General features: G+C 47.2%; 1 protein-coding gene across 2 annotated transcripts in view; it reads left to right on the forward strand.

The window, feature by feature from the left end:
• Positions 1-26564, forward strand: part of LOC135056615 (gamma-aminobutyric acid receptor subunit pi-like) — a 274250-nt gene that overhangs the window by 179292 nt on the left and 68394 nt on the right. The window lies entirely within an intron of this gene.

The following is a 26564-nucleotide window of genomic DNA, read 5'->3' on the forward strand; positions in this document are numbered from 1 at the left end:
CAATATTGTAAGGAACTTGTGGTTGTTGTTATTATTATTATACGTCAGCAGTGGACATATAGCAGCAGCGTGTATCGTCACTGGAATGACTGATGAGACAGGACACTACCACTGGTCTGATGCAGCACAACAGGTTGATGTTATAATTATTATACTGCAGCAGCGGACAAATAGCAGCAGCGTATATTGTCACTGGAATGACTGATGAGACAGGACACTACCACTGGTCTGATGCAGCACAACAGGTTGATGTTATAATTATTATACTGCAGCAGCGGACAAATAGCAGCAGCGTATATCGTCACTGGAATGACTGATGAGACAGGACACTAACACTGGTCTGATGCAGCACAACAAAACAATACTGTAAGGGACTTGTGGTTGTTGCTATTATTATATGGCAGCAGTGGACATATAGCAGCAGCGTATATTGTCACTCGAATGACTAATGAGACAGGACACTACCATTGGTCTGATGCAGCACAACACAACGATACTGTAAAGGACTTGTGGTTATTGTTGTTATTATTATTATTATTATTATTATTATTATACGGCAGCAGTGGACATATAGCAGCTGCGTATATCGTCACTGGAATGACTAATGAGACAGGACACTACCACTGGTCTGATGCAGCACAACACAGTCAACAACACTTTATACAGCTACACTGGCAGGAGAGGACACCAACACTGACTGCCTGGACTGATGCAGCACAATACACTGTGACTACACTGGACTGGACTGAGCAGCACAACACAGCACAAGACATGCCACCCCACTTTCCCGCCCCCAGAGAGACACTGGAGGACGGAGACACGTCCTCTTGCTACACTCTCCGAGACTGGAGTGAAAATGGCCGCGGCTCCTTATATGGAATCTAAGTCCCGCAAGAATCTGACAGCGGGATGATGACGTTTTGCAGCGTTCAGGTTTCCGAGTCAGGCAGGAAAACCCGAGCCTGACTCGGATCCGGGCTCGAGACGTGAAGTTCGGCAGGGTACGGATCTCTTAGAACCGAACCCGCTCATCTCTATTAAATACTGCAGAAATCCACAGACAACCTAAGATTTACCACAAAAAGAGTTCAGTTAATAGCAGGGCCAGATTAATAATGCAGCAGATGGGATTACAGCTCTATGCCACCACATAAAAATAGGCCCATTATCATGACTGCATTATAATAACCTCACAAAATGATGCAATTTTGCTTTTACATATTTAGGGAGACTTTGGGGCTGGTAGTACAGGGGAGTACACGCCACATAGCACTGGCCACACCAGGGGCGTTTTTAAGAGATTCGGGGGCCAATGTGCAGCCTCTGTCCAGCCCCCCCCCCTCCTCTCTAGCCGGCAGCGCTGAGCACTAGTAGACTCCAGTGCTGTACTAGAGTTCACTGCGCATGCCCAGGTCTCTGGGAAAATGGGACGGCAGTTATTTTCCTGATGATTTCCCCGCTGTGTATGAGTATGGGTGATTTTACAGAGAGGTAAATATTGAACAGAGAGGTAAGTATTGAACAACATGGGCGAATGGTGTGTCATGTGGGCCCCCCTAGACCTGAAAGGATTTGCCCTTATATCTTAACCCTCGATGTGATGGCCTCTTAGACGTCTGGAGTGTAAACTTTTAACCACAAGGTACATGCACAACACAAGCAGTAAAAATTCACACTGTTTATTATGAAGTTAACAAAAGTATATAAGACAATGCATATGGGTGTAACTGACATGTCGTTACACTCCCATTGGCTCGTTAATAGTTACCAGGCAGAACAGAAAAGGCGGATGTCCATATATGGGTTTTCTACAAGTTTCTCAAACATTTAACAAAGTTTTTGTAACACAGTATATTTGGGTAGAAAGAACAAGTTTCATCTGGTATGGAACTGACCTTGGATGCCAGACCCACACAGGCCTGGTATCTGTATGAGAGACAAAGGCACCTAGCACAGGGCAGCACGCATCCATGCAAACACATAAGAGTTCATATAGCATGTTTTAACCCTTCACTAGGGAAATAGAAATATTCACTTTTATACTGTAACCACCACAAGGAAACTGATCATATAAAAAGTAATATGTACCAAGACAGAAGAGGTAACCCTTCAATCCCCTCTTAGAATCATGATTATTATATGACATGATTCTTGAGTGAGGCTCCTTTCTTGTTCCTCCAGTTCTTGAGATATTGGACATAATCGTCGGGTCCCTCACTATCAGAGGAGGTGACAGGACTGGTGGTTATATCATAATACATCAGGGCCTTATCAATGCCTTTGGAGGTAAGTTTCTTTCCACAGGGAATTACACAATAAACTATAATGCCTACAAGAATTAAAGTTACAAGTATGAATATGCTTATTTGCACAATACCCTGGTGGGAAGGTTTTTAAATTTCTCCCTGTGGTGGTGTTAGATGTATAACAGGTATAGTTTCCAGGATATATGGTTATGGTGCTTCCTGGGTTGGGATTTTTTGACAATATGGGATATTCCCTTTTCCACATTTCGCACTGACTGTCATTTGTTTTGGTGTCATTAAAAAGGCTGAAAAAAAAACAATTTTCCTGTTCTAGGGGTATATTAAGGGGCACTGTACCTAGGTGGGGCCTAGATTTGCCACAGACATAACAGTTGCTTTTATTGTGTTTGTTAGCACTATACTTCATCCATTCCAACCAAAAATTAATGTCAGAGAAACCAGTTTCAATAGCTAGGGTGTCTTCAAAGGTAGGGTTAGTAATAGCCACCATATCTTTAAAAGTGGCAGTATGGGGCTTTAAAGGTTTGTTTTGGGGAGCAATTTTAGGCTGGTATTTTGGGTTTTTATACATGTCCCACAAATAAAACCTTTGTCTTGCACTATAGTATCCTGCTTGCCACCCCACAGCTTCCCAGGAATTACAATTAGATCCATAATATCTAATGTCATAGTACCATTCGTCAGTAACACAAATATATACTGTCTCAGACATTCCTGATTTCCTCCTGTGTTGTATATAATATTTGTCATCAGCAATTTTGGGGAACATAAAATAGTCAAGGATATATGTGGCTACGTGTGTGTTAGAGGAATTATACCACAAGGTGGGGATCCCATTTGTTTGTGTGATGTCGACTTCACATATTGTGAGGTGAATAAGGGCCAGTAGGGCTATCGAGATAGTCCCCAGGATAGAGATAGGGGACAGGTTCCTCATCTTCTTCTGTTCTTCTTTCTTCGCTAGGTGGGAGGTCAGGGCTGTCTGCCCCGGTTCGTACCTCACTGGAATCACTTGCTTCCCTCTCTAGGTCTGGTCTAGGAACCTTTTTTACTCGGGATGCATGGATCCAGGTAGGACTTTCCTCTGTCAGGACTGCTGTTCGGGTAACTGCTACGACCTCTGTCTCTGGACCATAGGTGAAGTCTCCTGGGCTCTTGTTCCTGGGGAGCACCTTCACCACGACTCTGTCTCTGACTTTAAAGGGGTGTGTAGGTTCCTGTGGATTCAAAGGGTTTTTACAAACAACCTCATGTTCAATTTCATTCAGTTTTGTTATCAGGGACCTGACATACTCTTCTCTGATGAGTTCTAGATCTCCTTCCTGTACTACTAGTGGTTTCTTAGCCCAGGGTGTAGGAAAAGGGTCTACCCATTAGTATTTCAAAGGGTGAGTATCCTAGAGTTTTCTGTGGGGTATTCAAGATGCTGGTGTTTAGCTTTATTAGGGTTGTTCCTGAGGCAAGTGATGCATCTGCTAACATACTGGTCCACAAGTGATTTGGCATTAGTAACATAAAAATCATTGGTTAGTAGGAGGAGTGTTGTGGCTTCACCACGGTGACCAACACCACGGCACTGGGCAACGAGCAAAGGGGCACTGGACTGGGGTATACAGGGTTTCCCCTCTTTGCAGATTAATCCTGATTTAGGATTTTTTCTGCAGAATTGGGTAAGTCCAGTCGGAGAGATCAGTATTTGTCGCAGCAGCTTGAAGTTGAGTGAGCAGATGGACGTTGTCAAGGGAGGGACATGCTCTAGTGAGTGCAATGAGTTCTGCAGCTTGCGCGGACTGATAAGGTATTGGTAGGGTTTCCAACACAGTGTCAGGGAGGGTGACAATGGCATAGCCAGCCTGGTATGTATTGTCATTGGGCCTACTACAGGAGCCGTCAACAAAAACAATGTCTGCGCCTGGTATGGGAACGGGAGACATGTCAAGTCTGGGAGAAGTTTCAGCGTCAATGGAAGCAGCACAGTCATGTAGGTCGGGTGGTTCATCCTCAGGACCTTTCAAGCCTAAAAGGGCATTGAGAATGGGTGCAGGGCCAGAAGAACTAGCAGTGTACTTAATGGTAAGGGTAGGGTTACTCAAAAGGAGTACTTCATATCCACTAAGGCGTTGTGCTGACATGTGCTGTGTGTGTAAGCCTTTAAGTATTGCCAGGACATCATGTGTGGTGTGGAGTACTGTGATGTGGCCTAAAGTGAGGGTAGTGGCCATTTCTGCAACCATTGCACAGGCTGCCAAAGCCCTGAGGCAGGCAGGCATACCTTGCACAGACACTGGCATGACTTTGGGAAAAAAATGCCACGGGGCGCAACTTCCCTCCATGAAACTGTGTGAGCACCCCCGCCATGGTTTTACAATTGTCCCTTGCATATAGATGGAAAGGTAGTACATAATTGGGGAGGCCAAGTGCCGGACTTTTCATCAACATACATTTTAAACTTTCATATGCAGTTAACATTTCTTGTGACCATTGTACAGTTTTAGGTTTGTCCTTCAGTGTGGCTTGTCTCAAAATGTTATCATAATAAGAGCAATCAGATATCCACTGTCTGCAGTAATTTACCATACCCAGGAAGGACAGTAGTTCCCTCTGGGTAGTTGGGGTGACCAGGCCCAATACAGACTGTATGCGTTGTGGACTGACTTTCCTCTCTCCCTGAGTGAGCACAAAACCTAAGTAATCAACATGCTTTTTACACCATTGCATTTTTATTTTGGACACCTTGTGTCCACATTCACAAAGCCAGTTTAGTAATGAAACACCATCCACTCGGCAGGCCTCCTCAGTTTTACTACAGAGCAGCAGATCATCCGCATACTGTAGCAGGACTGAACCATGGTGAGGTTGCCAGGGCCCCAATGTGGCCTGGAGACAACAGGTGCGTCAATAATCTGCACCAGGTAAGTTGTTTACCCTCAAAAGAAAAGGCAAAAGTAATTGTGTCTGTGAATCTACAGGTATGCTGAAAAAAGGCATTCTTCAAATCAAATACAGAGAAGAACGCAGCATCTGCAGGGATTGCAGAAATGAGTGAGTTTACATCTGGAACAATTGGTGCAATTGGGACAATTAGCTGATTGATCGCTCTGAGATTCTGTACAAATCTTATACTGCCATCAGCTTTGGCAACAGGGTTCACAGGAGTACAGTATGGTGATACAATATGTCTGAGAATACCCTGTTGTAAGAATTGCTGTATCATGGGGCGGAGACCTTCTATCTTTTCTGGTGAGAGGTGATACTGCATAGGTCAGAACACAAAACACTGGTTGTTGCACCGCTGTCCACTAAAAAGGGAATTTTACTTCCATTTATAATAAGTGGCAGCAGAGGTGAATATTTTTACTATGACGGGAGAGTTGAATAAAGGCTGGGATATCCTCCTCCGGGCCCCGTCAGTGCGCGGGGTCTTTGGAATGTTCCCTGACTGCGGGGTTGGTTCTGTCTGTCAAAGCGTCTGGAGTTCTGATAGGTATGAGTGAGTGCAGGTTTCTTTTTACATCAAAACACCCTGCAGCCTCTTTCTCATATAAATGTATAGCTGCGTCCTTTGCAAGCTTTGCGCAAATAAGATATACAGCCATCAAGGGTAATAGTGGGCTTGGGACAGTGTTTTACTATTATCTAAACTCTGGGTTATTGGTGCGTTAGGGATAGAGCTAGTGGACGCACCCTCCAGCAGTGGAGCTGGAGGCAATCCCATTTGGTGTGAAAGGGTTACTGCTGCCAAGAGATCTGTGTCTCCGAGCGCAGGATACATTGGAATGCAAAGGGGGGAGGCGAGAGGGATACAGTTTCTCACTGCTTCGCTTCTGTGCTATTGGGAACTGACATTTTTCTTAAATCTCCATATAGAAAGGGTAATTACTGCCTTCCCGTAGGAATGGGTCCTGTCCTGCTTTCTCTGTCCATCCCGCTAAATTATCCACCCATGGGTTAACTAAGTAATACTCTGAGGTAGAGTTGCGGGCGACATACATCTTGCATGTCTCACCAGGGAGGGGCGGGGGATATGTAGTTTTTTACTCTGACTAGAGCCCATTGTCAGACAGTAATATAAATCAACAGTACAACTTTAAAGGAAAATATCTAAAATTTACAACTCTACTATACATGCATCAGCTAACCAGTTAATTAGTCATTGACAATATCACAATATTATCTGTATAGTGAGAACATGAAATCTTTTGACGCGTACGATACTTACATTCGTACAAGATGTCAGAAAAATACAGCGTTTTAAACAGGAAGCAAGAAAAGTGTTTGAGTAAAGATATCTGGCAGACGAAAACTTACCAGCCGTCTGGACCAAATATAAGAACTTATCTCACTACAAACATACAAGAATATATATAGACGATCAAATCGAGGTATAATCTACGTTACGTATAGACCCCAGGTCTATTTTTTTAAGTATCCCAGATACTGACGTCTTTGGAGAATTGCGCTTGGACCCCGGGTCCTTTCTCAGACGTATCTTTAAGTCCCAGACATTAAAGATTCTATGGTATCCCTGATACCTGTTTTATGCTTTTACATAAAACTTCGTAATATTAAGTCCCGGACTTAAATATTACCTTGTCACGTGTTCCCGGAACACTGACACGGATTCAGCTTCAGTGTATGACCGCAATCCTGTATGGCAAAGACAGACAATAAATTCTCTATCTTACCATTCAGGGACGATCACTGAATCCCGGACGAGCCCCCAGCTGAAAGGATTTGCCCTTATATCTTAACCCTCGATGTGATGGCCTCTTAGACGTCTGGAGTGTAAACTTTTAACCACAAGGTACATGCACAACACAAGCAGTAAAAATTCACACTGTTTATTATGAAGTTAACAAAAGTATATAAGACAATGCATATGGGTGTAACTGACATGTCGTTACACTCCCATTGGCTCGTTAATAGTTACCAGGCAGAACAGAAAAGGCGGATGTCCATATATGGGTTTTCTACAAGTTTCTCAAACATTTAACAAAGTTTTTGTAACACAGTATATTTGGGTAGAAAGAACAAGTTTCATCTGGTATGGAACTGACCTTGGATGCCAGACCCACACAGGCCTGGTATCTGTATGAGAGACAAAGGCACCTAGCACAGGGCAGCACGCATCCATGCAAACACATAAGAGTTCATATAGCATGTTTTAACCCTTCACTAGGGAAATAGAAATATTCACTTTTATACTGTAACCACCACAAGGAAACTGATCATATAAAAAGTAATATGTACCAAGACAGAAGAGGTAACCCTTCAAGACCCAAGGGCCCGTGTGCACTGCATTTCTTGAACCTAATTTATCATAGATACGCCACTATGCTACACCCACAAAGCACCTGGTCACAGCAACTCTGCTCATCACAATAGGCTCTTGATCATTTTCAGTCCCAGGCCCAAATTGCCTCTAATCCAACCCTCAGAGGCGGAACTTGCGCCAGTGCAAGCGGTGCAGTGCACTGGGGCCCAGCGCTGTGAAGGGGCCCATAGCCGGCAGCAGTATAATGAGTCAGACTGACTCATTACATTACACGCTGCCACCGCTGAGAGACTGCTGCGGGTCCTAACTGATGAAGCCTGTACGCGGTCCCCGACACCAGTGATGTGAGAAGGGTGATCACATCACCCTTCATCTCGGCTGCAGCTCTCAGCTTCCTGGACTGAGTCACTGCATACTGGACAGGGGGGGAGAGGGAGGGAGGGGGAGGGAGAGGGGAGTCACGGCAGCAGTGTGTGTGTACAGAAGAGTGAGGACTGAGGAGACTTCACGTCAGTGCACTCAGCCCCTGCACAGTGAGGAGCCTTGCCGAAGCCAGACCTAGCCTAGGAGGTGGAAAGTGTGCAACTTGTGGAAAATGAAAACATATGTAAAGTAAAGAGTTTGTGTTTTGCTGGCAATGTGTGTGTTTAGCTATGGGTGTGTGTGTGTTTCAGTGTATACTCTATATGTATTTTCCTATGTCTGTTTTGCTGTGTGCGTGTGTGTTTCTGTATATACTGTATATGTATTTTGCTTTGTCTGTGTAGCTGTGTGTGTGTGTGTGTGTGTGTGTGTGTGTGTGTGTGTGTGTGTGTGTTTAGCTACGGGTGTGTGTGTGTCTGTATATACTGTATGTGTATTTTGCTATGTTTGTTTAGCTGTGTGTGTGTGTGTGTGTGTGTGTTTAGCTATGGGTGTGTGTGTTTCTGTGTATATACTGTATATGTATTTCTCTATCGTCCTAGTGGATGCTGGGGTTCCTGAAAGGACCATGGGGAATAGCGGCTCCGCAGGAGACAGGGCACAAAAGTAAAGCTTTCCGATCAGGTGGTGTGCACTGGCTCCTCCCCCTATGACCCTCCTCCAAGCCAGTTAGATTTTTGTGCCCGGCCGAGAAGGGTGCAATCTAGGTGGCTCTCCTAAAGAGCTGCTTAGAAAAGTTTAGCTTAGGTTTTTTATTTTACAGTGAGTCCTGCTGGCAACAGGATCATGTATATGTATTTTACTATGTGTGTTTAGCTGTATTTATGTGTTGTGTGTGTGTGTTTTCTGTGGATGTGTCTGTGTATATGTGTCTTGCTTTGCGTATGTTTTACTATGTGTGTGTGTGTGTGTGTGTGTGTATATCCATATCTATAGATGTAGCCACACTCATCCAACCCACGATGAGTTCTCATCACGGCATGGATGGCGCGACTAGTGTGCCCATGTCTATGAAGCGCGTGTGTGTGTACGCATGCAAGCCATAGACATCTATGGAGTGAACGGAGGCAGCGACTAGCCACAGCACGGCGTTCACTGCAGCTTGCTGTGATGCGTACGCCAGTTCCAACACATCGCAGCAACGATAAGGCTGTCTTCATCTGTATCTGTCTCACATTCCTGGTTGTAAATGTTGACGTGTGCGTCGCTCTACTGTGTGGCGTACCATGTATAAGGCTCTCTACTGTGTGGCGTACCATGTATAAGGCTCTCTACTGTGTGGCGTACCATGTATAAGGCTCTCTACTGTGTGGCGTACCGTGTATAAGCCTCTCTACTGTGTGGCGTACCGTGTATAAGGCTCTCTACTGTGTGGCGCAACGTGTATAAGCATCTCTACTGTGTGGCGTATCGTGTATAAGCCTCTCTACTGTGTGGCGTACCATGTATAAGGCTCTCTACTGTGTGGCGTACCATGTATAAGGCTCTCTACTGTGTGGCGTACCATGTCTAAGGCTCTCTACTGTGTGGCGTACCGTGTATAAGCCTCTCTACTGTGTGGCGTACCGTGTATAAGGCTCTCTACTGTGTGGCGCAACGTGTATAAGCATCTCTACTGTGTGGCGTATCGTGTATAAGCCTCTCTACTGTGTGGCCCAACGTGTATAAGCCTCTCTACTGTGTGGCGTACCGTGTATAAGCCTCTCTACTGTGTGGCGCAACGTGTATAAGCCTCTCTACTGTGTGGCGTACCGTGTATAAGCCTCTCTACTGTGTGGCGCAACGTGTATAAGCCTCTCTACTGTGTGGCGTACCATGTATAAGCTTCTCTACTGTGTGGCGCAACGTGTATAAGCCTCTCTACTGTGTGGCGTAACGTGTATAAGCCTCTCTACTGTGTGGCGCAACGTGTATAAGCTTCTCTACTGTGTGGCGTACCGTGTATAAGCATCTCTACTGTGTGGTGTAACGTGTATAAGCCTCTCTACTGTGTGGCGTAATGTGTATAAGCCTCTCTACTGTGTGGCGTAACGTGTATAAGCTTCTCTATTATGTGGGGTATTCAATTTCGGCTAGCCGAAAAAACGGTATAATTCGACCATGGGTATTTAATTGCCGGCGTTTTCGCCCATTTTTTAATCCCTTTTCGCCCATGACGTTTCACTTGTTTTGTCGAATTGGCATGGGAGAAAACAGACCCAAAAAACGGGCGAAAATGCCTGCAAATTCGTCAAAACACATGGCTCACCAGGAAATTCACAGATCCACGTGGTTTTCGTTAGTGCTGGATTTTTTGACCAGTTGAAAAATCCTGCACATGCATTGAATAGGGGGAATGTCATTCGCCCTAAAAATGACCAATAATTGACGATTTTTAGACTGGATGAAAAATCCGGCAATAATTGAATACCCCCCTATGTGTTGTAACATGTATAAGCTTCTCTACTGTGTGGCGCACCCTGTATAAGGATCTCTACTGTGTGGCGCACCCTGTGTAAGGCTCTCTACTGTGTGGCGAACCCTGTATAAGGCTCTCTACTGTGTGACGTACCATGTATAAACTTCTCTACTGTGTGGCGCAACGTGTATAAGGCGCTCTACTGTGTGGCGCAACGTGTATAAGGCGCTCTACTGTGTGGCGCAACGTCTATAAGGCGCTCTACTGTGTGGCGCAACGTGTATAAGGCTCTCTTCTGTGTGGTGTACTGTGTATAAGCTTCTCTACTGTGTGGCGTACTGTGTATAAGGCTCTCTACTGTGAATTGGGAGTACTACTGTGTGGCGACACCCCTTGTTAGTGAGATAAAACACCGTATTTTGGGCGACGCAATTTCCCTGTTTTTAATATGGGAGGGGGTCCAATGCATATTGTTGCACCTGGGCCCACCATTCTCTAGTTCCGCCACTGCCAACCCTGATTAATAGGCCTCTTGGACGGGACCATGTAAGAAAGCCTTTGAGTGCAGCCAGACACAGTGGATGGTGCACCATAACAAAGAATCAATAGAATAAACTCTGCCATCTTGTGACATATTTAAGAGCAACATGTCAGAGCCCATGTATTGTTATTTATCACAGTTCTAAACGTGTTTACAGTGAATTATGTCTGTCCAGTATGTCAACTGTCCCATCCACTTAGTGACAGCTGACTTCTGACATCCTAAAATGACATTTATAAATGTCAGTTTGTGGTGCAGTATAAGCAGGTATGACCTTTATTAACATCATCCGCTTCTGAGAGGCTTTAAATTGTGCACCTACAGTATGCTGCAAGTACAGTAACCAGGTACTGACACTTACTGTACTGAGAGGCTTTCATGCCGCAATGAAATCATATGTAAATTGCATGATGTGAGCTTCCACATGTTCTTGTTTAGTATTGGAAATATTATGTACTATGATAATATAGATTTCATTTTTAAAATTGCCTGATTAAAGGACCTCAGTGATCGGAAAGCTTGCTTTGGCATTACTCCTGGGTAGCCAGTAAAATGATAATTTCAAAATCCATTTGGATTTTATTCCACACGAAGGATAGTGCTGCCATAGATATACTGTACATATAAGAAAGCAATGTACAGATATGTACTTTTATACTGTAGCTTCAGTCACACCAAATAGCCCTGCTCAGTGTGCTAGTTCCTGTGCGAATCGTCCGTGCTGAGCGTCTTCACTCAAAACATGCGTCTTATTCGCCTAATAAAACAACTGGGAGTGACAGAATGGCATTGCCTATGCCATGGGTCTTCAACCTCGGCCCTCCAGCTGCTGCACATCCCAGCATGCTCTGACTCAGGGGTAAATTTACTAAGATTCGTATTTTCCAGATTCAGGTCAAAGTTCAATCACGAATGACATCGACAGTGTAAAATTGCAACTTTTTGAATTGATTACGACTAATTTACTAAGCTGTCGTATTCGGGTTTTTCTTTTGTTCCGATGTCGATGTCATTCGTGGTTTTTTACCTATTTTTACGGCAGTGATTAGCAAAACACTGCCGACTTTTTTTACAATCAATCTCGGCCGGATCTGTGTGATCCGTGCTGGGTTTTTTTTTTTTTTTTTAATTAAACACTGTAAAATCATTAAAAAAAATGCGTGGGGTCCCCCCTCCTAAGCATAACCAGCCTCGGGCTCTTTGAGCCGATCCTGGTTGCAAAAATATGGGGAAAAAAATGACAGGGGTTCCCCCATATTTAAGCAACCAGCATCGGGCTCTGCGCCTGGTCCTGGTCCCAAAAATACGGGGGACAAAAAGAGTAGGGGTCCAACGTATTTTTAAAACCAGCACCGGGCTCCACTAGCTGGACAGATAATGCCACAGCCGGGGGTCACTTTTATATAGTGCCCTGCGGCCGTGGCATCAAAAATCCAACTAGTCACTCCTGGCCGGGGTACCCTGGGGGAGTGGGGACCCCTTCAATCAAGGGGTCCCCCCCCCCCAGCCACCCAAGGGCCAGGGGTGAAGCCCGAGGCTGTCCCCCCCATCCAATGGGCTGCGGATGGGGAGGCTGATAGCCTTTGTTGTAAAAGAAAAGATATTGTTTTTAGTAGCAGTACTACAAGGCCCAGCAAGCCTCCCCCGCATGCTGGTACTTGGAGAACCACAAGTACCAGCATGCGACGGAAAAACGGGCCCGCTGGTACCTGTAGTACTACTACTAAAAAAATACCCAAAAAAAGACAAGACACACACACCGTGAAAGTATAATTTTATTACATACATACACACATACATACATACTTACCTTAAGTTCCCACGCAGGTCGGTCCTCTTCTCCAGTAGAATCCAAGGGGTACCTGTTGAAGAAATTATACTCACGAGATCCAGGGGTCCAGGCTCCTCGGGAAATCCAGGGGTAATCCACGTACTTGCATAAAATAAGAAAACGGAAAGCCGAGCCACGAACTGAAAGGGGCCCCATGTTTTCACATGGGACTCCTTTCCACGAATGCCAGAAACCCACTCTGACTGATGTCTAAGTGGGTTTCTTCAGCCAATCAGGGAGTGCCACGTTGTAGCACTCTCCTGATCGGCTGTGTGCTCCTGTACTGAGTGACAGGCGGCACACGGCAGTGTTACAATGTAGCGCCTATGCGCTCCATTGTAACCAATGCTGGGAACTTTCTGCTCAGCGGTGACGTCACTTTAGGTCAATCGCAGGGCAGAAAGTTCCCATCATTGGTTACAATGTAGCGCATAGGCGCTACATTGTAACACTGCCGTGTGCTGCCTGTCAGTGAGGACAGGACCACACAGCTGATCAGGAGAGTGCTACAACGTGGCGCTCCCTGATTGGCTGAAGAAACCCACTTAGACAGAAGTCAAAGTGGGTTTCTGGCATTCGTGGAAAGGTGACCCATGTGCAAACATGGGTCCCCTTTCAGTTCGTGGTCGGGACACCGTTTTGTTTTTTTGTCAAGTACGTGGATTACCCCTGGATTTCCCGAGGAGCCTGGACCCCTGGATCTCGTGAGTATAATTTCTTCAACAGGTACCCCTTGGATTCTACTGGAGAAGAGGACCGACCTGCGTGGGAACTTAAGGTAAGTATGTATGTATGTGTGTATGTATGTAATAAAATTATACTTTCACGGTGTGTGTGTCTTGTCTTTTTTTGGGTATTTTTTTAGTAGTAGTACTACAGGTACCAGCGGGCCCGTTTTTCCGTCGCATGCTGGTACTTGTGGTTCTCCAAGTACCAGCATGCGGGGGAGGCTTGCTGGGCCTTGTAGTACTGCTACTAAAAACAATATCTTTTCTTTTACAACAAAGGCTATCAGCCTCCCCATCCGCAGCCCATTGGATGGGGGGGGACAGCCTCGGGCTTCACCCCTGGCCCTTGGGTGGCTGGGGGGGACGACCCCTTGATTGAAGGGGTCCCCACTCCCCCAGGGTACCCCGGCCAGGAGTGACTAGTTGGATTTTTGATGCCACGGCCGCAGGGCACTATATAAAAGTGACCCCCGGCTGTGGCATTATCTGTCCAGCTAGTGGAGCCCGGTGCTGGTTTTAAAAATACGGGGGACCCCTACTCTTTTTGTCCCCCGTATTTTTGGGACCAGGACCAGGCGCAGAGCCCGATGCTGGTTGCTTAAATATGGGGGAACCCCTGTCATTTTTTTCCCCATATTTCAGCAACCAGGATCGGCTCAAAGAGCCCGAGGCTGGTTATGCTTAGGAGGGGGGACCCCACGCAATTTTTTTTGACAAAATAAGCACTTTCCCACCCCTTCCCATTGATATACATGCACGGATCTCATGGATCCCTGCATGCCTATCTAATCACGGGGAAAAAAAAAAGGTCTGTTTTTTTTTAGCACTTTTTTACGAGTTGTAATTTTTCACGGCAGTGTTTGGTCTTTTTTTGCTTTGCACTTCTTAGTAAATGACCGAGATTCATACTTAAACAGCCGCGTTTTGACCGATGGTGTATTCATTCGTAATTTTTTACCTGAACTTGCAAAAAATTACGAATGCCCTCATCACTGCCGTGATTAGTGCTTAGTAAATTACCGAGATGACACTTTGATGAAAAAACGGCATCTCGGTCAAAATCGGGAGCTTAGTAAATTTCCCCCTCAGTGTTTGCATGCCTTAATAACAAAACTGTGGCAGGGCACTCTGGGATGTGTAGTTCCACAGCAGCTGGAGGGCTGAGGTTGAAGACCCATGACCAATACAATACAGTGATGTGGGGTGAGGCAGAGCCTTTCCTGTCATACTAACGTTTGTGCCAGAGTTTTGACTGAATAAAGTGTATGAAAAATACAAATAATATGTTTCAAATATCTTCTTTGCATTATTCTAATAATTTTTATAGCCAAAACTCTGGAGTAAAAGTCTATAGCGCCTATCTTTTAGCACATCTTTGATCAAAACTGACCACATTTCCAGGAGTTTATACTGCTGTATCTGTCTATAATACCCAAAAGAACCATTTGGTTCATATATTATGTATAAATCTGGCTCTGGTGCTAGCCAGTGCCTCTTGAGCCATTTAGCTCACCACACGTCCCTGATACAATGACCACATGAGTAAGGAACAGTCGTACAAATGTGTGCGACTGAGTCGGAATCTGTGTAAAAGGCCTCTGATGCAAGTGGCTGTGGCTTTTTCTCATGTTAATTACATTGTTTAAATATATATTTTGCTGTGTATATGATGCAAATAAGATGAAAAATGAAATAAAAATAAAGTACACCACTCAACTGAGAGCATCGCAACCATAGCAGGTTTCTCACACCATTTGGCATAAAGACGCCCAGTGTATGAGGGCACATCTTTAGCAGGCTAGCCACAATGGAGGTCTTTTAGAGGTACATGCACTCAAATGTATGCAGTGGAAAGATGAGTGTAAGAACGAGCAGTTACGTTCATTAAGTAAGTTCAGTTGGACATATCTCAAGATAGTGTGTTGTGTGTGTGTGTGTGTGTGTGTGTGTGTGTGTGTGTGTGTGTGTGTGTGTGTGTGTGTGTGTGTGTGTGTATGGAAAGGTGGGGTGTGGGGGGTAATTTCTGCAAGGAGGCTGCCAGAGAGGGATCAGACGATCCCCTTGCGGTTCTGTCAGAACTCTCATGGCTCTGTTAAGCTAAGACTTTTCAAACTTGGTTAAATGGCTTTGACTGCAGTCCTCAATGAGAATAATGGGAACCATGGGGGTCATTCCGAGTTGTTCGCTCGTTGCAGATTTTCGCTATACTGCGATTAGTCACTTACTGCGCATGCGCAAAGTTCGCAGAGCGCATGCGCTTAGTTATTTTACACAAAAGTTAGGTATTTTACTCCCGGCACAACTAAGCTTTTTCATCGTTGTGCTGATCGGAGTGTGATTGACAGGAAGTGGGTGTTTCTGGGCGGAAACTGGCCGTTTTATGGGAGTGTGCGGAAAAACGCAGGCGTTCGAGTTGCAAAATGCAGGAGTGGCTGGAGAAACGGGGGAGTGGTTGGGCGAACGCTGGGTGTGTTTGTGACGTCAAACCAGGAACGAAAAGGACTGAGCTGGTCGCAATGGCTGAGTAAGTCTGGAGCTACTCAGAAACTGCTAAGAAATTTCTATTCGCAATTCTGCTAATCTTTCGTTTGCACTTCTGCTAAGCTAAGATACACTCCCAGAGGGCGGCGGCTTAGCGTGTGCAATGCTGCTAAAAGCAGCTAGCGAGCGAACAACTCGGAACCACCCCCCATGTTCTGCAACATAAGCTTGCGTAAATGGGCTTGGCATTTACAGTAAATCTTATGAAACCTGTAATTTTCACACAATTTATGAAGAAATGTCCTTAATAAATAAACCCCCTAGACCAGTGGTTCTGAAACTGTGTGCCGTGGCACCCTGGGGTGCCTCAGGGCACTTGCAGGGGTGCCCTGAATTGGTGGCCCAGAACCAATTAAATGAGTTATGGTCAATATAATAGGCAAAACCAGTGCTTGTGGCTTCCAATTATAAAATATGTGGACATACAGCAGCAGATCTTGTCCCTCAGCACACAATTGAACCAAAGGATGACATAAACTTAATTGACTTAATTTAATATTTCTTTCTAAATTTCTCAATAAGGAATTTTTGGCCTAGGGGTGCCCCAAAACAAATTCTGATACACTAGGGTGTCGTTATTCAAGAAAGTTTGAGAACCACTTCCCTAGATACTTCTTTAGTGCAGCATAGTTGCCTACCCTCCTGCATTCTGCAGGAGACTCACTGAAATAGTAGCAATCTCCCTGACTCCCTGAATAAATCAGCAATCTCCCTGATTGCACGTTATTCCCATTATGCAGCTGTTACATTCTTAGGGGGGGGGGGGGGGGGGGGGCGGGGGGGAAGACATCAGGGATGCATACATTCAAATGGGCTCATCAATGCCATTTCTCTGCATTGGATATAAGGCACAAATTTTATTTAAAATACATGTAGCCATAGGGATCATTGGGGCAGATGTTTTAACCTGGAAAAGGGATGAGGAAGAGATAAACCAGTGATAAGCGCAAGGTGATAACGCACCAGCCAATCATTACGGATTTTAAAAATGACAGGAGCTGACTGGCTGGTGCGTTATCACCTTCCACGTATCACTGCTTTATCATTCTCCAGGCTTAATACATCTGCCCCAATGATCCCTATGGCTACATGCATTTTAAATCAGGTTTCTCGTGGCCACTTACAGTGTATGGAACCTCTTGTAAAACACAATACATGATCAAATACTGAAAAATATCAGTGTCTTTTCTTCAACAAGTAGCTCTTACTAAGTTTGGGGCTCATTTACATTTGGATATATGTCATTTTTATGACACGCCTCTCAGATGTAGCAGTACACGTCCGCACTGATAGGTGTTACTTTCACAGTCTCACTGAAATGCTTTTTCAGAAGTAGATAAGTATGTAGTGCAGTATAGTATCTTGCAGCATTTAATATGGTTCACTGCTCTATGCTAACATACAAACAAACTGAGGGGGGCCTAGTAGCAAATATTACAATTGGAATGACAAATCTGCAGCTACACTAGTGGGGGAGGGGGGCGGGGGAGTACTGCACTGTTCCTACCAGGGACGTGCAGTCAGGGGAGGCAGGGGAGGCAGTGCCTCCCCTGTCATAATGATTAAAATAATAAAAAGAAGATATTTATAACAGAGTCTGTTATCAATATCTTTTTTCCTTATTTTAATAATCCCCCCCCTGTGGCTGCTTGTGAGGGTGGGAGGCAGCGGGAGAGGTGCCTCCCGCTGCTAACATTAAAACTCCGGGCAGCGGGGGGCGGGCAGGGGGCGGGGCTCAGCAATGGGCTGTGAAAGCCCATTGAAAATGAATGGACAAGCGGCACCTATACTGGTGCCGCAATGACAGGGGCGTGCGATGAATGCACGCCCCTGTCAGTGTCCAGATGTGATTGGCCCAGCGGATCCAGTGCTGGATCCGCTGTCCAATCACCCCCTTCCCGGCTGCAGCAGGCGCCGTGGGCTGTGTGGGCGCCCGCTGCAGCCAGCGCCGCTACTATGGGAGAGACGTCATGAGTCATGACGTCTCTCCCATAGTACAGAAGAGACGAGCCGGCGGCGGACGGACGGAGGACGGACGGAGGACAGCGCTGCAGGAGCGGTAAGTATGTGTGTGTGTGTGTTTTTTTTTTTAATGTGTTTGTGTTGGGGCACAGCAAGAGGGGCACAACAACTGGGGGGCACAGCAACTGGGGGGCACAACAACTGGGGGGCACAGCAACTGGCACAGCAAGAGGGGCACATTAACAGGGGCACAGCAAGAGGGGCACAGCAACTGGGGGGCACAACAACAAGGGGCACAGCAACTGGGGGGCACAACAACAAGGGGCACAGCAAGAGGGACACAGCAACTGGGGGGCACAGCAACTGGGGGGCACAACAACAAGGGGCACAGCAACTAGGGGGCGCATCAACAAGGGGCACAGCAACAGGGGCACAGCAACTGGGGGGTACAACAACAAGGGGCACAGCAACAGGGGCACAGCAACTGGGGGGCACAACAACAAGGGGCACAGCAACAGGGGCACAGCAACTGGGGGGCACAACAAGGGGCACAGGTATAAGGGGCACAAGTACAAGGGGCACAGCAACTGGGGGGCACAATTACAAGGGGCACAGCAACTGGGGGCACAGCAACTGGGGGGCACAACTACAAGGGGCACAGCAATTGGGGGGCTCAACTACAAGGGGCACAGCAACTGAGGGCACAATTACAGCGGTCACAGCTACTGGGGGCAAAGCGACTGGGGGCACAGCGACAGGGGGCACAACTACTTCGGGCACAGCTAGGGGCAAAGCTACAAGGGGCACAGCGACTGGGGTCACAACTACTGGGGGCACAGCGACTGGGGCACAACTACAAGGGGCACAGCAACGGGCACAGCAACTGGGGGGCGCAACAACAAGGGGCACAGCAACAGGGGCACAGCAACTGGGGGGCACAACAACAAGGGGCACAGCAACAGGGGCACAACAAGGGGCACAGCAACTGGGGGGGCGCAACAACAAGGGGTACAGCAACAGGGGCACAGCAACTGGGGGGCACATCAACAAGGGGCACAGCAACTGGGGGTACAACAACAAGGGGCACAGCAACAGGGGCACAACAACAAGGGGCACAGCTATAAGGGGCACAAGTACAAGGGGTACAGCAACTGGGGGGCACAGCCACAAGGGGCAAAGCTACAGGGGGCACAGCTACAAGGGGCACAGCGACTGGGGGCACAACTACAGGGGTCACAACTACTCGGGGCACTGCTACTGGGGGCACTGCTACAGGGGGCAAAGCTACTAGGGGTACAGCTACTAGACTCACAACTATTGGGGGAGCCTGCTCCATCATCCCAGTTAGCAGCAGCACTCTCCCCTGTCTGTGCTAACGTCTTCCCGCGTCAGCGAGGGCATAATATTCATTAATTTCTCTCTCTCTCTCTCTCGCTCTCTCGCTCTCTCTCTCTCATCCTGTGGATTACTTTGTTTGTAAGTATAATTTTCATTTTTACAGGTACCCCTTTTGGATTCTACTGGACAAGTGGACGTGACCGGCGTGGGATGTAGGTAAGTGATCTCTCTCTCATTTTTACAGGAACCACCTATTGGATTCTACTGGACAAGTGGACGTGACCGGCGTGGGATGTAGGTAAGTATGTGTGAGTGTGTAAGTGTGTTTTAATAAATTTTTACTTTCACGGTGTGTGTGTTGTGTTTTTATTTGGGTATTTTTTGTTGTTGTAGAACTACAGGTACCAGCGGGCCCGTTATTTCCCCGCATGCTGGCACTTGAGGTTCTCCAAGTACCAGCAAGCAGGGGAGGCTTGCTGGGCCTTGTAGTTCCACAACAAAAAACAATATTCTTTTTTATACACACTTATGGCTATCAGCCCGGCACCCACCGCCCAGGGTTGCTGGGGACAGCCTCGGGCTTCACCCCTGGCCCTTGGGTGCCTGGAGGGGGGGGGACCTCTTGATTTAAGGGGTCCCCACTCCTCCAGGGAACCCCGGCCAGGGGTGACTAGTTGGGGGGGTAATGCCATGGCCGCAGGGACCTACATAAATGTGTCCCCTGGCAGTGGCATTATGTCCCTGGCTAGTGGAGTCCGGTGCTGGTTTTAAAAATACGGGGGACCCCTACATCTTTTGTCCCCCGTATTTTTGGAACCATGACCGGTCTAAGAGCCCGGTGCTGGTTGTCTAAATACGGGGAACCCCTGTCCAATTTTTCCCCAGTATTTAAACAACCAGGACCGGCTCAAAGAGCCCGAGGCTGGTTATACTTAGGAAGGGGGACCTCACGCATTTTTTTTTTACATTTTTTAACCCATTCAGATCCTTCTCCATTAAGTTAATGGAAGCCCTGGACAACAAAATTGCATTCATGTCCTCCTCCCACTCCCTTCCCAAACACTCATTTTTATTTCTCTAACGTCCTAAGTGGATGCTGGGACTCCGTAAGGACCATGGGGAATAGCGGCTCCGCAGGAGACTGGGCACAAAAGTAAAAGCTTGAACTAGCTGGTGTGCACTGGCTCCTCCCCCTATGACCCTCCTCCAAGCCTCAGTTAGATTTTTGTGCCCGAACGAGAAGGGTGCATGCTAGGTGGCTCTCCTGAGCTGCTTAGAGTAAAAGTTTATTTTAGGTTTTTTATTTTCAGTGAGTCCTGCTGGCAACAGGCTCACTGCATCGTGGGACTAAGGGGAGAAGAAACGAACTCACCTGCGTGCAGAGTGGATTGGGTTTCTTAGGCTACTGGACATTAGCTCCAGAGGGACGATCACAGGTTCAGCCTGGATGGGTCCCGGAGCCGCGCCGCCGGCCCCCTTACAGAGCCAGAAGAACGAAGAGGTCCGGTGAAATCGGCGGCAGAAGACGTTCCTGTCTTCAACTAAGGTAGCGCACAGCACTGCAGCTGTGCGCCATTGCTCTCAGCACACTTCACACTCCGGTCACTGAGGGTGCAGGGCGCTGGGGGGGAGCGCCCTGAGACGCAATAAAAACAGAAATACCTTAGGATGGCAAAAGAAATACATCACATATAGCTCCTGGGCTATATGGATGTATTTAACCCCTGCCAGTTTTCCAGAAAAAAGCGGGAGATAAGGCCGTCGTGAAGGGGCGGAGCCTATCTCCTCAGCACACAAGCGCCATTTTCCCTCACAGTTCCGCTGGAAGGACGGCTCCCTGACTCTCCCCTGCAGTCCCTACAGAATCAGGGTAAAAACGAGAGAGGGGGGGCACTATTGGCAGCTAAATTATAAACAGCAGCTATAAAAGGGAGTAACACTTATATAAGGTTATCCCTATTGATATATATAGCGCTCTGGTGTGTGCTGGCAAACTCTCCCTCTGTCTCCCCAAAGGGCTAGTGGGGTCCTGTCCTCTATCAGAGCATTCCCTGTGTGTGTGCTGTATGTCGGTACTTTTGTGTCGACATGTATGAGGACGATGTTGGTGAGGAGGCGGAGCAATTGCCTGTATTAGTGATGTCACCCCCTAGGGAGTCGACACCTGACTGGATGGTTGTATTTAAAGAACTACGTGACAATGTCAGCACTTTACAAAAAACTGTTGACGACATGAGACAGCCGACAAATCAATTAGTGCCTGTCCAGGCGTCTCAGACACCGTCAGGGGCGATAAAACGCCCGTTACCTCAGTGGGTCGACACAGACCCAGACATACTGAGTCCAGTGTCGACGGTGAGGAGACAAACGTAATGTCCAGTAGGGCCACACGTTACATGATCACGGCAATGAAGGAGGCATTGAACATTTCTGACACTACAAGTACCACAAAGAAGGGTATTATGTGGGGAGTGAAAAAACTACCAGTAGCTTTTCCTGAGTCAGATGAATTAAATGAGGTGTGTGATAAAGCGTGGGTTTCCCCCGATAAAAAAGTGCTAATTTCTAATAAATTATTGGCACTATACCCTTTCCCGCCAGAGGTTAGGGCGCGTTGGGAAACACCCCCTAGAGTAGATAAAGCGCTCACACGTTTATCTAAACAAGTAGCGTTACCGTCTCCTGATACGGCCGCCCTCAAAGAACCAGCGGATAGAAGGCTGGAAAATATCCTGAAGGGTATATACACACATACTGGTGTTATACTGCGACCAGCAATCGCATCAGCCTGGATGTGCAGTGCTGGAGTTGCGTGGTCGGATTCCCTGACTGAAAATATTGATACCCTGGATAGGGACAGTATATTACTAACTATAGAGCATTTGAAGGATGCATTACTATATATGCGTGATGCACAGAGGGATATTTGCACCCTGGCATCAAGAGTGAGTGCTATGTCCATTTCTGCCAGAAGAGCGTTATGGACGCGACAGTGGTCAGGGGATGCGGATTCCAAACGACATATGGAAGTATTGCCGTTTAAAGGGGAGGAGTTATTTGGGCCGGTCTATCGGACCTGGTGGCCACGGCAACGGCCGGAAAGTCCACCTTTTTACCCCAGGTCACCTCTCAGCAGAAAAAGACACCGTCTTTTCAAACTCAGTCCTTTCGTCCCCATAAGTACAGGCGGGCAAAAGGCCACTCATTTCTGCCCCGGGGCAGAGGAAGAGGAAAAAGACTGCACCAGGCAGCCTCTTCACAGGAGCAGAAGCCCTCCTCTGCTTCTGCCAAGTCTTCAGCATGACGCTGGGGCTTTACAAGCGGACTCGGACACGGTGGGGGCCCGTCTCAAAAATTTCAACGCACAGTGGGCTCACTCGCAAGTGGACCCCTGGATTCTGCAGGTAGTATCACAGGGGTACAAACTGGAATTCGAGACGTCTCCCCCTCGCCGGTTCCTGAAGTCTGCTCTACCAAAGTCTCCCTCCGACAGGGAGGCAGTTTTGGAAGCCATTCACAAGCTGTATTCCCAGCAGGTGATAATCAAGGTACCTCTCCTACAACAGGGAAAGGGGTATTATTCCACGCTGTTTGTGGTACCGAAGCCGGACGGCTCGGTGAGACCAATTTTAAATCTAAAATCCTTGAACACTTACATAAAGAGGTTCAAATTCAAGATGGAGTCACTCAGAGCAGTGATAGCAAACCTGGAAGAAGGGGACTATATGGTGTCTCTGGACATCAAAGATGCTTATCTCCACGTCCCAATCTACCCTTCTCACCAAGGGTACCTCAGGTTTGTAGTACAAAACTGTCATTATCAGTTTCAGACGCTGCCGTTTGGATTGTCCACGGCACCTCGGGTCTTTACCAAGGTAATGGCCGAAATTATGATTCTTCTTCGAAGAAAAGGCGTTTTAATTATCCCTTACTTGGACGATCTCCTGATAAGGGCAAGGTCCAGGGAACAGTTAGAAGTCGGAGTAGCACTATCTCAGTTAGTGTTACGTCAGCACGGGTGGATTCTAAATATTCCAAAATCGCAGCTGATTCCAACGACACGTCTCCTGTTCCTAGGAATGATTCTGGACACAGTCCAGAAAAAGGTGTTTCTCCCAGAGGAGAAGGCCAGGGAGTTATCCGAGCTAGTCAGGAATCTCCTAAAACCAGGCCAGGTGTCAGTGCATCAGTGCACGAGGGTCCTGGGAAAATGGTGGCTTCTTACGAAGCGATTCCATTCGGAAGATTCCATGCAAGAACGTTTCAGTGGGATCTTCTGGACAAATGGTCCGGATCGCATCTTCAGATGCATCAGCGGATAACCCTGTCGCCAAGGACAAGGGTGTCTCTTCTGTGGTGGCTGAAGAGTGCTCATCTACTAGAGGGCCGCAGATTCGGCATTCAGGATTGGATCCTGGTGACCACAGATGCCAGCCTGAGAGGCTGGGGAGCAGACACACAGGGACAAAATTTTCAGGGCTTGTGGTCAAGCATGGAAACATCTCTTCATATAAACATTCTGGAACTAAGGGCCATTTACAATGCCCTAACTCAAGCAAAACCCCTGCTTCAGGGTCAGGCGGTATTGATCCAATCGGACAACATCACGTCAGTCGCCCACGTAAACAGACAGGGCGGCACGAGAAGCAGGAGGGCGATGGCAGAAGCTGCAAGGATTCTTCGCTGGGCGGAGAATCATGTGATAGCACTGACAGCAGTGTTCATTCCGGGAGTGGACAACTGGGAAGCGGACTTCCTCAGCAGACACGACCTTCACCCGGGGGAGTGGGGACTTCATCCAGAAGTCTTCCAAGAGATGGTAAACCGTTGGGAAAAACCAAAGGTGGACATGATGGCGTCCCGTCTCAACAAAAAACTAGACAGATATTGCGCCAAGTCAAGGGACCCTCAGGCAATAGCGGTGGACGCTCTGGTAACACCATGGGTGTACCAGTCAGTGTATGTGTTCCCTCCTCTGCCTCTCATACCAAAAGTACTGAGAATCATAAAAAGGAGAGGAGTAAGAACTATACTCGTGGTTCCGGATTGGCCAAGAAGGACTTGGTACCCGGAACTTCAAGAGATGCTCACGGAGGACCCGTGGCCTCTACCTCTAAGAAAGGACCTGCTCCAGCAGGGACCTTGTCTGTTCCAAGACTTACCGCGGCTGCGTTTGACGGCATGGCGGTTGAATGCCGGATCCTGAAGGAAAAAGGCATTCCAGAAGAAGTCATCCCTACCCTGATAAAGGCCAGGAAGGATGTAACCGCGAAACATTATCACCGCGTTTGGCGAAAATATGTTGCGTGGTGTGAGGCCAAAGAGGCCCCTACAGAGGAATTTCAACTGGGTCGCTTCCTACATTTCCTGCAAACAGGACTGTCTATGGGCCTAAAATTAGGGTCCATTAAGGTTCAAATTTCGGCCCTGTCGATTTTCTTCCAAAATGAACTGGCTTCTGTGCCTGAAGTCCAGACGTTTGTCAAAGGGGTACTGCATATACAGCCTCCTTTTGTGCCCCCGGTGGCACCTTGGGATCTCAATGTGGTTTTGGGGTTCCTAAAATCACATTGGTTTGAACCACTCACCACTGTGGAATTAAAATATCTCACATGGAAGGTGGTAATGCTGTTAGCCCTGGCTTCAGCCAGGCGTGTCTCAGAATTGGCGGCTTTATCTTATAAAAGCCCTTACCTGATTTTTCACACGGATAGGGCAGAATTGAGGACTCGTCCTCAATTTCTCCCAAAGGTGGTTTCAGCGTTTCACGTGAACCAGCCTATTGTGGTGCCTGCGGCTACTAGGGACTTGGAGGACTCCAAGTTACTGGACGTAGTCAGGGCCCTGAAAATATATATTTCCAGGACGGCTGGAGTCAGGAAATCTGACTCGCTGTTTATCCTGTAAGCACCCAACAAGCTGGGTGCTCCTGCTTCTAAGCAGACGATTGCTCGTTGGATTTGTAGTACAATTCAGCTTGCACATTCTGTGGCAGGCCTGCCACAGCCAAAATATGTAAAAGCCCATTCCACAAGGAAGGTGGGCTCATCTTGGGCGGCTGCCCGAGGGGTCTCGGCTTTACAACTTTGCCGAGCAGCTACTTGGTCAGGGGCAAACACGTTTGCTAAATTCTACAAATTTGATACCCTGGCTGAGGAGGACCTAGAGTTCTCTCATTCGGTGCTGCAGAGTCATCTGCACTCTCCCGCCCGTTTGGGAGCTTTGGTATAATCCCCATGGTCCTTACGGAGTCCCAGCATCCACTTAGGACGTTAGAGAAAATAAGAATTTACTTACCGATAATTCTATTTCTCATAGTCCGTAGTGGATGCTGGGCGCCCATCCCAAGTGCGGATTGTCTGCAATACTTGTATATAGTTATTGTTACAAAATTCGGGTTATTATTGTTGTGAGCCATCTTTTCAGAGGCTCCTTCGTTTATCATACTGTTAACTGGGTTCAGATCACAGGTTGTACGGTGTGATTGGTGTGGCTGGTATGAGTCTTACCCGGGATTCAATATCCTTCCTTATTGTGTACGCTCGTCCGGGCACAGTATCCTAACTGAGGCTTGGAGGAGGGTCATAGGGGGAGGAGCCAGTGCACACCAGCTAGTTCAAGCTTTTACTTTTGTGCCCAGTCTCCTGCGGAGCCGCTATTCCCCATGGTCCTTACGGAGTCCCAGCATCCACTACGGACTATGAGAAATAGAATTATCGGTAAGTAAATTCTTATTTTTTTTCTATAAAAATGTACAATATATCACAAGTATGATGAGCAGGCAGGCAGCGGGCATTGGCGGCATCGGACTGAGGTGCAAATTAGTGGCGGAGGGCTGGGTCAGTTGATGGTGGGCTAGTTTGTAAGCCATTGGCGGTGGCAGCAGGCATCGGCTAAGTGGCAGTAGTGGGCATTGGCTCGGCGGCGGTAGGGGTCATCGGCAGGATTCGGCGGACATTATGGCTGTAGTGCCTCACCAGCCTCTGACCTCACCGCACGCCACTGGTTCCTACTGATCCAGCTTCAGTATATTTCAGTTTACACAGTAGCAGGGGGATGACTGCATGAGTCTCAACTGAGTCTCTTTCAACTTATTAAATCAGTTTTACCAATGCTCTGTCACTTGACCTACCCGTACGTTAAACAGTCATTTTCTTATTGAAAGATGCAAGGTAGGAAAGTTACTAAATTTTACCAGTTTCTTTACTTTGTGTGGGGTTTGTCATAGCTACTGTAGTTGTGCACAGTAATTAGAATTTA

The sequence above is a fragment of the Pseudophryne corroboree genome, chromosome 3 (assembly GCF_028390025.1).
Source record: "Pseudophryne corroboree isolate aPseCor3 chromosome 3, aPseCor3.hap2, whole genome shotgun sequence".
Classification (NCBI taxonomy): domain Eukaryota; kingdom Metazoa; phylum Chordata; class Amphibia; order Anura; family Myobatrachidae; genus Pseudophryne; species Pseudophryne corroboree.